Below are 9,352 nucleotides of genomic sequence, written 5' to 3' on the forward strand. Positions count from 1 at the left end.
TGTGCCTGTGTGTGTGTGTGTGTGTGTGTGTGTGTGTGTGTGTGTGTGTGTGTGTGTGTGTGTGTGTGTGTGTGTGTGTGTGTGTGTGTGTGTGTGTGTGTATGTATCTGTCTGTCTGTCTGTATCTCTCTCTCTCTCTCTCTCTCTCTCTCTCTCTCTCTCTCTCTCTCTCTCTCTCTCTCTCTCTCTCTCTCTCTCTCTCTCTCTCTCTGTGTGTGTGTGTGTGTGTGTGTATGTGTCTGTCTCTCTCTCTCTCTCTCTCTCTCTCTCTCTCTCTCTCTCTCTCTCTCTCTCTCTCTGTGTGTGTGTGTGTGTGTGTGTGTGTGTGTGTGTGTGTGTGTGTGTGTGTGTGTGTGTGTGTGTGTGTTTTTGTGTGAGTGTGTGTGTGTGTGTACGTGCGTGCGTGCTCGTGTGTGTGTGTGTGGGCGCCCGCGCGCGGGGAACTGTGTGTCTACCTGTCTGTCTACCTGTGTTCCATCTCCACATGCAATTTAAAAAGATGACAAGAATCTAATGAAACGCTGCCAAGAGAAATAGATTAACACGTAAAACAAAACGAAAAAAAAAAAAAAGCGTAAAACAAACAATATAAAAAATCCAGTAATTACTCCAGTTCTAATGAAAAAACACACAGACAAACACACACCTAAAAAAAAATAAGTAAAGAGATAAAAAAAAAAGAACAACTTTTTTTCAAGTCACACATGTATCCCAGGTGACGTACAGGTAGCCAGGCGTGCTGGCGGGCGGGCGAGCGGAATCAGTCACGTTGGAAATTCACATATAAAACAATGAAAAATAATGGACAATTAGCAAAATATTCCGTGTCAGAGCCAGAAAAATTAAATATATACATACATACTGCGCTAACTCAATGTGATAACTGAAAAGGCCACGAGAGAGAGAGAGAGAGAGAGAGAGAGAGAGAGAGAGAGAGAGAGAGAGAGAGAGAGAGAGAGAGAGAGGGGGGGGAGGCCTGGAAAAAAAGAAAAAGAAAAATGAGAAAAAAATGTACTTGCTTTATAAATTCCTAAGCGCGTGAAAGGAATACACGTTTGTGAGTGAGTTGATGGAGCACAATTTTATGCAGGATTCAGGGGCTTAATGCCGACCTAATGACTGCCTGTCGATGTGGCGTCAATATGGCGTCAATTTAGCTTCAAAATCGGAGTCGTACTAATTTCCTGTCTGTCTGAATGTGAGACGCCATGATGCTAAGCCCTTTTCATTTTTTTATTTTTCATTTTCTTTCTTTTTTTTTTCATGTTTGTTTGCTCAGGGATGGGTGGTGAGGGAAGGCAAGCTGAAGAGAAGGTGATGGGGACTGCACGGGAGACGATTAGAGAGGGTGGGAAAGTAGGGAGGGAGGGAGGATGGGGAAGGAATGAGAGGGAGGGAGGGAAGGAAGGCGCTCTTTATTTCTCATTTTCCTCTTTAGTTTCAAGTCATTTTCCTTTTCTTTACTGCATGGTATCGCTTCTCCTCCAGCCGGCCTGTTATGAAAGGATGGGTAGGTGGGGAGGAACTTTTTACTATTGTTTCCATTCGCTCACACTGGTAAATAAGAGCTGTAGTTGTGAGCAAGTAACGTGTTTATAGGCGAAGAAATCTCTTTTTATCTGTGCTTCTTTTGTATGAGTCACTCTACTCCTCCTCCTCCTCCTCCTTCTTCTCTTCTTCCTACAACTTCTCCTCCCCTTATTGTAATCTAAACTTTCCACCTCTGCGTCTCTTATCTCCCCCCACTAGTACTATCTTAACTTCCATCATTCTCCTGCCTCATTCCTCTTCTGCTTGCATTCCTCTCAGCCTCCTTCCCTCCCTCCCTTCCTTTCTTCCATTCCTCGCCATCTCAACTTTCTAACCTCTTAAATCTTTGCCTCTAATTACTAATCACGTTTCTTTTCTCTCCACTGTCTCCTTCATCTTTCCTGCATCCCTTTCTCCTTCCTTTTCTCCCTCTTCTCTCTTGTGTCTCCCTTTCATTAATTTCTACATTTCATTCCCAATTTCATTCTCTCTTACATATTAAGTTCTTCCATTCCTCATCCTCCTTTCCTTCTTCTGTTTGTTCCTGTCTATCATTTCTACCTCCTTTTTTTCTTTCCTTTCTCTCTCCCTTCCTTCCTTGCTCCTTTCCTCATTTAGTGCTATTCCCTTCTACCCCTTCCTTCACTCTTTCCTTCCCTTCCTTCCTTCCCTTCCTCCTTCCTTTCCCTAATGCATTCTTTTCTCCCCTTTCCTCCTTCCTTCCCTTCCTTTCCCTCCTTCCCTTCCCCCCTCAACACCAGGCTGGTCCCCAAGTACATCGTCTTTACGACCTAATGAGGATGCACTTAAGTCTCCGTTTTTGTCGTCACTCATACTTAGCGGGGAAGAGGGCGCCCTCCAGGTCTCCATCTCGCCACTTCTCCTGGGTCCTTATTATGCTGTGGGGGTGTAGGAGGGGTGGAGGACACGCGAGGGATGAATCTGTGTGTGTGACTCTCCTTCTGTCTGTCTGTTTGGGTTTTGTTCCAGTGAGAGAGGAGGGCAGGGAGAGAAAGAGAGCCTGTTACTTCATCCATCACGTCTTCACACAACCATCATCTCTTTAACGCCACTCGAGGGATCCCGGAACAGAATGTAAATTTGGGAGACAATTAGCACAGAAGCTGCTCAGAGCCTCCGCCTTGCTGGAGAGATTCTCGTCATTAAGTGAGGGAGGCTTAGTGTGTGTGTGTGTGTGTGTGTGTGTGTGTGTGTGTGTGTGTGTTCTGGTTTGGTGTTTCGTTTGTGTTTGTTTTGTTTGGTTCGTTGGGTGTTTGTTTGTTTGTTTGTTTGCTATACTGTGTTAGTTCGTGTCTTTTTTTTTTGTTTGGTTGGTTCGTTGTTGTTGTTGATGATGATGTTGTTGTTGTTGTTGTTGCTATTGATGATGATAATATTGCATCTGTTGTTATTGGCGGTGGTGGTGGTGATGATGATGGTGATGGTGGGGCCAGTAATTGACTCATTATTACTCATGATTAGTTGTTTGGTATGTCGCTTTTGTAGTGATATGAAGGTACGCCGAAAACAATAACACATAGCAATCAGGATAGTGGTAGTGGCAGTGGTAGCAACAGAGACAACACGGGACAACCATAGCAGCACCATAAGGTACGTTAATGACGACGCAACACGAGCCTTTCAATACGAGGACCACAGAGTCACTTACCTTGCAACGAGAACCACTGCACTGTACTTCGCTATGTGGAGGAGACTGCGCGGGGGCTGAAAGGAAGATGAGAGGAGGCTGTGAGGAGGCTGAGACGACACTGAGAGGAGACTGCGCGGGGGCTGAAAGGAAAATGAAAGGAGGCTGTGAGGAGGCTGAGACGACACTGAGAGGAGACTGTGAGGGGGCTGAAAGGAAGATGAAAGGAGGCTGTGAGGAGGCTGAGAGGACACTGAGAGGAGACTGTGAGGGGACTGAAAGGAAGATGAAAGGAGGCTGTGAGGAAGCTGTGAGGGGACTGAGAGAGGACTGAGACGGGGCTAAGAGAAAGTAGAGAGGAAGCCTGTGAGGAGGCTGAAAGAAAGGTGAGAGGAGACTAAGATGGCGCATGAGGGAACTGTGCCAAACCTGAGAGGGACTGAGAGGGGATGACGAGATTGAGGAGAAACGGTGAGGGAACAGAGTAAACTAAGAGAGGACTCGTGTACCCGCTCACACACGTCGCCTCATCACTGCTGCATCCTCAACTCGCCGTCACCGGACACACCGAGCCAGGATAATAGACAGAGAGTAGCATAAGTAGCTTGAGTGGCCTGAGTAGCCTACAAACCTTGCACCGGCTTGACTGTCACCACTCGCGATCCTTTCCAGCCCAGAGCGAGCGACGCTTGTTAATGAAGGGCAGATCCTCGTGTTGGGTTCACGTTCAATGGCTGGCGGTGGGGAAAGAAGACGCAAGATAGAGTAAAGTTCAGAGAAGAGGAAACCGAAAATGTCTTGCTTTATAAGAAGAATTTGGGATAAAGGATGAGCTACTGTTGTTCAGCCTAACCTGGGAAGAGGAAACTGTAAAAAAAGATAATGTGGAGGATTTGGAATAAAGGGGGGACACAGAAATGGATAAGATGCCACTGTTCAGCCTGACTAGAGGAAAGGAAATAGGAATTCAAACATGATGTGGATGATCTAAGGATGAAAGGTTAAATAAAAAAAAAAGCTACAGAAGCCAATAGCCAGTAATAAACCTAAACCTGACTACAAATTACTTAGAAAAAATATATATTATTCAGCCCAACCAGTGAAAAGAAAGAAAAGAGAATGATAGCAGTAATGAGAAACGTGACGATAATGAAGACCATGAACAAAAGAACGTAAGAAAATGAGGCAAGCCGCAAGAAGCCACCAGGCCTACAAGCCACAGTTCCTGGATAAAACATACCTTACTAGTATTTCCACCCATCATCTTCATCCCAAAACATCCACTTACTTACCTATCTACCTACCTACCACCTATTAACACACACACACACATACACACATACATTAAACCATACCCACCTATTTCCACCATCCCCTCATCCAAAAAAATTAAAAAAAATGTAATGTGCTCACCAGGGCTCGAACCTGGGACCTTCTGTGTGTTAGACAGACGTGATAGCCACTACACCATGAGCACTTGGGAGGGAGGAGGAGGAGGAGGAGAGAGGAGGAGGAGGAGGAGGAGGAGGAGGAGAGGAGGAGGAGGAGAGGAGGAGGAGGAGGAGGAGGAGGAGGAGGAGGAGGAGGAGGAGGAGGAGGAGGAGGAGGAGGAGGAGGAGGAGGAGGAAAACAAGAACAATAACAAAATATTATAGTTTTTCCTTCAAGTTAGTACCTCCCCCCCCACTTCTCTCTCTCTCTCTCTCTCTCTCTCTCTCTCTCTCTCTCTCTCTCTCTCTCTTGGGTAGCGAAGCCTGTCTCGAGGTGGGAGTCTCGTTGACTTTTTGAATCCCTCCTTTTGAAGTTATTCAAGTTGAGGCGAGACTGACTGACGCTTCCTCCTTCTCCTCCTCCTCCTCCTCCTCCTCCTCCTCCTCAGCTGCATTCTCTTTTCTCCTACTCTTGTTTCCTGCTCCCTATTCTTCTTTCCCTTTTTTCTTTTTTTTCTAGTTTATTTCTTTTTGTTCTTGATCTCGTTCTTCTTTTCTTCATTTTTGTAATTTCTGTTTTACTCTAATTCGTTCTATTCCTCTCTTCTTCTTCTTCCTCCTTTTCCTCCTCCTCCTCTTCCTCCTCCTCCTTTCCTTCCTCTTCCTTATTTGTATCCTTCGCTCCATGTTCCTGTCCTCCTTCCTCTCACCTTTGTTTTTTTTTTATATCGCTTCTTTCTCATATCATATCATATCATTCTATTTACTCTTTTTATTATCTTCTTACTATCTTGTTGTTACTAATTCTTATCTCTTGTTTGCTACCTCCTTTTTCTAACTTATTTATTCTTATCATTTTAGCTCTTCCTATTTTTCTTAAGTCTTCTAGTTGTTACGTCTTCGAATGCTGTTTTATTTTTGTTTTTTTACTTTTTTTTTTTTCTCTCTCCCTTTTCTCTCTTTTTTCCCTCTTCTTTTTCCTTCACTACTTCCCTCCAGCAGCTCCTCTTCCTCCTTCACCTTCGCCTCTGTCTTCCCTTCCTCTCTGTCTCCCTCCTTTCACCAGAGTGTTAATCTTCCCTCGCCTCTTTTATTTTCAGTGAGAGCAATTATCAAATGGAACGAAATAATATATATGGAAATCTAGGTAGGTAATGATAATGATGGTAGTAATAATGGTGATAGTAGAATTGTTACTACTTCTGCTGCTAGTAATATTGTTGCTACTAATTCCATTATTGTTACTAATATTAGTGTTGCCATTATTACTGCGATATCTACTGATGATGATGATGATGATGATGATGATGATGATGATGATGGATATGATGAATGATGATGATGATGATGGTGATGATGGAAGTGAGAGCGTGTAGTAAAAATAATAATAATAATGATAATAATAATAGTAATGAGAACATCAACAACAACAACAGCAACAACAACAACAACAACAACAACAACTATAACAAAGACAACAATAACAAACAAATAACAACAACGAGTACCACTATTACTACTACCATTACTACTACTACTACTACTACTACTAACTACTACTACTACTACAACAAGAACCCATACAACAATAAGAAAAAATGTACATTACATTTAGTTAACTCTCTCTCTCTCTCTCTCTCTCTCTCTCTCTCTCTCTCTCTCTCTCTCTCTCTCTCTCTCTCTCTCTCTCAGGCAGGTAATCATTCAGCGAGGCAGTTTCCATAATGCCTCACGATCCTAGACCACCACCACCACTTCCTCCCACTTCTCCTCCACCTCCCCCCCCCCCACACCTCCTTCCTCTCTCCTGTACCCCCCCCTCCGCCCACATCTCTTCCCGTCCTTTTACTACGGCTCTACTGAAGCAAACACATTACGCAAGGGAACAGAAGAGAGTGTCGCCTCACCTTTTCTGACCTTCTCTCCTTTCCCTGCCTGTGGTGTCAAGGGTGATTTTGGGTACAACACTCAGGATAACGCCGGCAAAGGGAGTCACTGAATTTTCATTGCCTTTCTATGCTTTGCTAATTTGTTGTCACTTTGCTCTGTGTGTGTGTGTGTGTGTGTGTGTGTTCGTTGCTTCTCTGGGTTTGTGTTTGCTTCGGAGTGCTTTGGTTCAATGTTTTGTTTTGGTTTGTGTGTTTTTTTTTTTTATGTGTGTGTCTTTAGTTCTGTTTCTGCTTGTTTCTGTTTGTTTGTTTGTCTGTGGTTGTCTGTCTGTCTGTCTGTTTGTTTGTCTGTGGCTCTAAGCATATCTGTATGTCTCTGTACGCATCTTCCTTTCTCTCTCGCTCTCTCTCTCTCTCTCTCTCTCTCTCTCTCTCTCTCTCTCTCTCTCTCTCTCTCTCTCTCTCTCTCTCTCTCTCTCTCTCTCTCTCTCTAGCGTTCCCTGACTTGACTTTGTCGAAACTTAAGTGGAGAGTGGAATAATTTATCCACATAATTAAGACACTTACGCAGTTTCCTGACGCTTGCACATCCCCCGCCCCCCCCAACACACACACACACACACACACACACACACACACACACGCGCGCGCGACTATACAAGTTTACATTTTATGATACACAGTAATTAGGTCATTAAACACCCCGTTCTCTGTGTATGTGTGTGTGTGTGTGTGTGTGTTTGTGTGTGAATGTGTGCTTCTCTAAGAAGAGTTGCGTCTAAGGACAAAAAAAAAAAAAAGAGGCAAATAAAAAAAGAAAGACCCACTGAAACTGCCAGTCCCCCAAAGAGAATTGTCAAAAATAATATTAAAAATTACAGAGAGAAGTGTGTGTGTGTGTGTGTGTGTGTGTGTGTGTGTGTGTGTGTGTTACAGCTTACAAATAACAAGAAATTGATGACACCCTCATTAATGCATCGTTAAATAGAACAAAAAACCTCATAAAAAAAAAATATACCAATAGTAGCTAGATAGAACCAAGCGTTTTGCAGCCAACCATCCAGCCAGCCATCCAGCCAACCACCCAGCCATCCAGCAAACCATCCAGCCATCTAGCCAACAAGTCATCCAGCAAACCATCCAGCCAGCTAGCCAATCACCCAGCCATCCAACCATCCATCCATCCAGCCAGCCAGCCAACCATCCAACCATCCATCCAGCTAACCAATCATCCAGCCATCCACCCAGCCAGCCATCCAAGCTCCACCTTCCTCTCCCCTCGTCCTGCCTTTACATTTCTCCCTCTCTCCTTTTCCTGTCTAATTTAGCCCAACCTTTCCTTTCCAGCCTGCCGAGTTAGTTCTCTCTCTCTCTCTCTCTCTCTCTCCTCTCCTCTCTCTCTCCTCTCTCCTCTCTCTCTCTCTCCTCTCTCTCTCTCTCTCTCCTCTCTCTCTCTCTCTCTCTCTCAGATATCTTTTTTCCTTATTATCTCATCTTTCTTGTCTCCATTTACTCCTCTTCCTCTTCCCTTTACTTAACTATTTTTACTCTCCTTCCTTCCTCTTCCTACCTTCGCAGTCTTCTCCCTCCTCGAACCCTTCCCCCAAACCCCATCTCGCTCTCCCTCTCTCGCTCTCCTCACCTCTCTACCAAAAATCTTCCTTATCCCCCATCCTTTAATGAAGACCCATCCTCACCCCACTCTGCCTCTCCCTCTCCCTCTCCCAAGCAGACACCCATAAAATAAGTTGACCTAAACTCTTGCAATCAGCTGAGAATTAATGAATCTCCGCTGCCACTCACCCTCTAATAGTCATTACCTTTAATAGCTTTTTGATTATGAGTTACGAAGGCTCAGTAATTAAGTCTTCACGGCCAGCTGCTCTACTGGCTTGCTGGGGGGACGGGAGGAAGAAGCTGGAGGGAGGCGGGATGAAGAAGCGAAGAGAAGAACTGGACGGAAAGTTCTGGATGTGATTCGTGTGAGAGAGAGAGAGAGAGAGAGAGAGAGAGAGAGAGAGAGAGAGAGAGAGAGAGAGAGAGAAAAGCCGAGGCGACAAGAGGGGAGGGAGGTGGAGTAAAGGCGTGGAGAGATGGAGGGAAGAATGTGGAGGAAACAGAAAGGATGCTGATGCTGGTTTTCCTCCATCTTCTCTCTTTATTGTAAGGGGAGATGGAGTATATGAGTGGAGAAGTGGAGAAGCGGAGAGAAGATTGTGGATGTCATTTGTGTGGAGGAAGAAGAGAGAGAGAGAGAAAGAAGAGAGAAGGACTAGAATGTTCATTTTACTTCTTCTTTCTTCTTTCTTCTTTCCTCCTCATCGTAAGAGAAGGAGGAAATGAGAGAGGGTGGAATAAAGGAGTGGAGAGAAGGTGAATATGATTACCGTTGTTTTTTCCTTCCTTCTTCTTTCTTCTTTGTAAGGGAAGGAGGGAAGGAGGATGTGGGGAGGGAGGGAAGACGAGAAGAGAAGGTTGTGGATGTAATACGTATGAAGAGAGAGAGAGAGAGAGAGAGAGAGAGAGAGACGAGAGAGAGAGAGAGAGAGAGAGAGAGAGAGAGGAGAGAGAGAGAGGAGAGAGAGAGAGAGAGAGAGAGGAGAGAGAACAGTTTTCCCCCTCCCTTCTTCTCTCCTTCTCGTCATAAGGGGAGGAAGGAAGGAGGGGTGTGATGCAGGAGGGACGAGAGGAGGCAGGGGAGGCAGGAGTGTAATGAAGGTCATTTTGTCCAATTAAAACACTGCAAAACTTGAAGCGGACTCGAGGGCCTTTGTGGAATTAACAGCATCGCGCCCCTCCGACACACACACACACACACACACACACACACACACACACACTCAATACCTGTTTTC

The 9,352-nt window shown here is 44.8% G+C and overlaps 1 non-coding gene across 1 annotated transcript; it reads right to left on the reverse strand.

Annotated features, from left to right (window-relative positions):
• Window positions 1-4,582: 4,582 nt before the first annotated feature.
• Window positions 4,583-4,655, reverse strand: Trnav-aac (transfer RNA valine (anticodon AAC)). The gene has a single exon. It is a non-coding gene; the product is annotated as a tRNA-Val (tRNA).
• Window positions 4,656-9,352: the final 4,697 nt, after the last annotated feature.

Source organism: Scylla paramamosain, chromosome 10, assembly GCF_035594125.1.
Source record: "Scylla paramamosain isolate STU-SP2022 chromosome 10, ASM3559412v1, whole genome shotgun sequence".
NCBI classification, from domain to species: domain Eukaryota; kingdom Metazoa; phylum Arthropoda; class Malacostraca; order Decapoda; family Portunidae; genus Scylla; species Scylla paramamosain.